Below are 4700 nucleotides of genomic sequence, written 5' to 3'. Positions count from 1 at the left end.
GTTTGGTCCTCCGGGTAGGAACACACACCAACACCTTGGTTCCGCGGTTTGTTTGATCCCACCTCGGCAGAGCGGCTTTCAGCCACTGGATGGCAGAGGTGGCACACAGATAAAGCACGTATCAGCACCATGGACAGCTTCATGAATGACTACAGAGGGCAGAGCACAGAACAGGAAGGTGGGGATGGGGGAAATAATAGTGTGTGAGATTGGAGAATGTTAGATTAGAGATTTATTAACGGATTTAATGTTTCTGTGGATGAAGTGGACAGGGAGGTTTGTTAAAAACATAATCTCTGCCATGCTTGTGTCTGATTGTATTTATAATAAAAGAAGAAGATGTGTTCTGTTTGTTTTGTGTGGAGGCATGTCTAAAACCATTCATATTTTCAATGAAATGCTTATTTCAAGTAAAATATAGTAAAGGCTATTTAAAACCCATGTTTTAAAGCAGAGTGTTTTGCAGGGGCTGTCTGTGTTCGTTGATTAGACTGTTATTGGACACCAAACACCCCAGCATGTCCTGGGGTAATCTGCATGCAAATGTAGCCCAGTCAGAGATAGCTCAAATCTGCAGCCCTCATCTGTGTTTGGTTTCCACTCATTTCCAGTGCTGTCTGATAATGGATAATTCAGTCCTCCTAACAGCAGCCTCAAAGATAAGGCTGTAACAAACGGGCTTCTCCTGCAAGCAATTTATCACACATGGGCCAAAGGGATTGTTAATTGTCACAGATTGTGAGCTAAATTTAAAAATGCTGTTACAGCTTGTATCCAGACTGCTCCATGTGTCAGGATTTTGCCAGTGAAATACAGATGTTGTTGCTGAGAAGAAACGAGTGCAGAAAAACTGCAGAAAAAGTGAACCAACTCTGTAATTTGAAGCATTTTACATCAAATCATTTAATGAATACACATGCTTCATTTGGTATTTTCCCACAAGATTCACAGTTCTTGCATCAGCTTAAACGCTGCCCCTCGAGCAAAAATAAACAATAACATTTCAGTGTAATGTACACCTCACAGTCCACAGGAGATGGAGTACAATCTGGCCCAGTTTACCACTCTTCTCTGAGAGCATAATTAACTGGATTTTGAACAATGTGCTACAGAAAGGGGATTGTCTTTTCTTCATTTTTTTTTCTGTGTTGTTCTGTACTTGTGTGAGCATCCCCCCCTTTGTAGCCTAATTAGTTGTTCAAATTGGATGCAAAATTCCTTCCAGCACATTTCCAGCTTTAAGTGTCCAGTAAAGAAAGTCCACCCTTGTTGTGGAAAATAGCAAACTGGCTGCTACTGCACACACCTTTGGCTGTGAAAATGCTTCATAAAAAGCTTTAATCCCCCTGTACTGTAGCAGGAAGTCCCAGGAGATAGCAGCCTGACAGGGCCATTTTGATGGGTGTGGGCATGAAAGCACAGGCGTGTGTATCTGCAAAGTGCAGCCGGGGCTCCACAATCCCACAACGCCTTGCAACTTGCCCAAACAACCACTCTCGAGCGGACAGGAGCAAAAAAACAAAAACACATTCAGCTCCCATGGCTGTCAACCTCCACCCTGCCATATAGTTGAAATACAACTTAAAGCTGCTGACTGATTATTTTGCAGGAAAAGATACAACTTCCTGATGAAAGGTGAAGCTTATGCCACTGTGGTTTATTGTATTTTTTTTATGACTGTGACTGCCGGTCAGTGAATAGACACTACAGTTAAACTGTTTAACACCTCAGTAAATGGTCACATACAGCAGTTAATTACCCTTTCAATCTCCCAGGAAGAGATATTACCTCTGGCAGGAAGAGAAATCATCTGGGAGAGGATTATTTATTTTCCCTGTTATCCAGAGGAACTGAAAGGATTTATTTTGAAAACACTTAAGAGCTGGAGCTTGACCATTCACACAAGTATATTAACTAGTGAACATATGTTGGCTTCTTTTAATAGACTTCTGACGGTGTGGAAAAAAGATACAGAAAATTTTGATCAACATGCATTTATTAACTGATTATGAAAATATATAAATGTTGACTTATTAGAAAGAGTGAAATTCGCCAACAAGAGGGATCTTTACTGATCTATATCTTCTTAAAGACACAAGTATAGGAGCATGCATAAAAACACAATGTATTGCATTCAGTCACTGTACTTTCTCCATAACGAGGCTGCTACTCTTGCTCCTGGTTGCCCTTTTTGGCACCTCTCAGCTGCCAACTGTTCAGGGATGTAATATAAATGATTCATGTCTATTATATGTCAAATAAGCCTATCATTGTCATTTGGCAAAGATGAAAAGACAGAGGGATGAGCAGACGAGGGATGCATGAAAGAACCAATGTCTGGGTGAGACATGATACCGCTCAACACAGGGATTTCACATGGTGCTGAGGCTTCCTCAGGCATCCTGCACTCTTTGTTCATTCTGCCAAGGCAACTCACGCAAGCCGACAATCCACCGACATCACCACAGAATAAAGATTACAGCTGTAGTTGCAGACTGACAGCTTCCTCCAGTTCCCTCCACTCCACAGGCCTCACCATGGTTACAGAGACACTGATAACATGAGAAAAAAACTGCTTAAAAAATGGTGATAATTTGTTTTCTCCTTCTCCTCTTTTACCTGAGACAGGTGAGAAGACTATGCATTCCCAATGGCACATCCATCCATGCATTTAGAGTAGGCTGATTTCAGACTTGTTGATGTGAGGAGAAAATCACTGTTTGGTGAATCAGAGGGTGGGAGTTTGTGGTAAATAAAAGTATTGTACTACATTTTACAATTACAACATAAGACCTGTTTTTTTTTTCAAAGAGAAAACATGTATTTATTTGATTTTGCTTTCAAGTAGAAATGACAGCAGGCTGATAATGAAGGCAATGGGAACCCAATTATCCACTGAAACCAAGCATTATATTGTTAAACATTAGCAAAGTGACAACAGGAATGGGACGAATTATAATAGTGTAGCATAATCATTATAATTACATTAGCACTTGTCTGAAATTCAAACACATTGTCACATAAGAAGCAGTACAGGTTTCCCAGAGACAACAAGTACATCTGTCATGCTGTTTAAGTTTTAAAATGGTAAACATCATCTGTGAATAAAAGTGTTATTTCTACAGTGTGGACACACTGATAGCAGGTGTGAAGCCTGACACATTGGATGGATTGTAAACACTTCTTTCTTCTTTCCCTATGTGTGAAATGAAAATGTGTTATCGCCTGTCATCGGTGACAGGCGGCTGGTCTTCTCATATACTTTTCAAATGGCATGTTCAGCTACAGTGTCTCTGCTTCAGCTCATATCAACATTCACTCAGAGCTGATGCATTTCAATTTCAAATTGAATGTCATAGTTAAAAGCATATAGCACTGCCTTTTTACATTCAGATACAGTTTATGAGGTGAGCAGCTTATTACTGTTTAATGTTTACTATCTTTCATGTTCTCAGAAGCAATATTAGCATGCATCATGGATGAACTAAAGAAGGTCAAGAAAGGTAAATTATTCCATGTATGGTTCCTTGCTGTGCATAATTATAAATAAGTATGGATGGGTAAGTGATTACTGTAACTATCATCATTAAATACAGCAGCAGCAGTTATTGGACAGGTGGGTAAGATGGGAATTCATGCTGGAGTAAAATCAGACATTCACAAGTTTTATTTCCATTTTAATTCTGTCTTCAATTCTGATCTTTACTGTCCTTTCTCCTTTGAAGTCAATAGGCTATATTTGTCTGAATGGCTTCTTGTCTAGTCTGCAGTAACCAATCTCTGGTCAAATTAAACTGGATACCACTGTGCCCATAATCGGTTTGAGAGGAAAGAATGATAAACGTTGGGTTATTGAAATTTGTCTTCTAATTGTAATTCTAATGTTTCTATGCTTCTGACTATCCAAATGAGTTTTACCGATTCAAACCAGCTTCAGGCAGCTAACTGGCCCTCCCAGCTGACAAAAGTCCAAGTGACACAGCACTAATCGTTCCAAGGCCTCATCACACTGCCTCCACACATCCACCATGGTTACAGCCTCACCACTCACCTGAAAAGCAGGAGCTGACTCCATAATCTCCACCTAGCATGAAGCATTCTGAGCTGTGGAGATGAAATTGAAGCGAACAGCTCCAATTCCTCAGGTAGATCCTAATAAGAAAAGGCCCAGGGAAGTCGGTTGGGGGGGCTGGTGTCTGCGTATGTGGGAGAAAGGTGGCGGCGGTTATGGGGGCTTCTAAAAAGCGTGAGAATGGCAGAACTCCTCTGACAAGGTGGACGTTTAAGTTCAGGGCGTGTGAGACTTGTCCCGTCGAGTGAAAACAATTGGCCAGTTCCAGCTCCCATTCATCACACTGACAGCACTTGGCCACATGGAAATGAATGAATAAATAAAGGAGAACACATTCAGCGTGCGGATGAAGTGGAGCCTGCTGGGTAGACGCTGTCGGAGAGGACTGTCAGTTTGTATACTCTCCAGCCCTTGTTGGCAAAATGACATCCCCCATGACTGAAACGCTCCTTGCATATGGTTCTCCTGTCTCCAGCACACTATACATCACATACAAATGATTTCTGACACTGAAAGTAAAATTCCATCTCTACAATCCCCCTTCCAACCACCCATCTACTGATATTGTTGCCCCTGCTGGGCTCCTGTCATGACTGGCCTGTTGTCTCTGCACTGATAAAACAGGAGC

This window comes from Trachurus trachurus, assembly GCF_905171665.1.
Source record: "Trachurus trachurus genome assembly, chromosome: 9".
NCBI lineage: Eukaryota > Metazoa > Chordata > Actinopteri > Carangiformes > Carangidae > Trachurus > Trachurus trachurus.
This window is presented reverse-complemented; position numbering follows the sequence as displayed.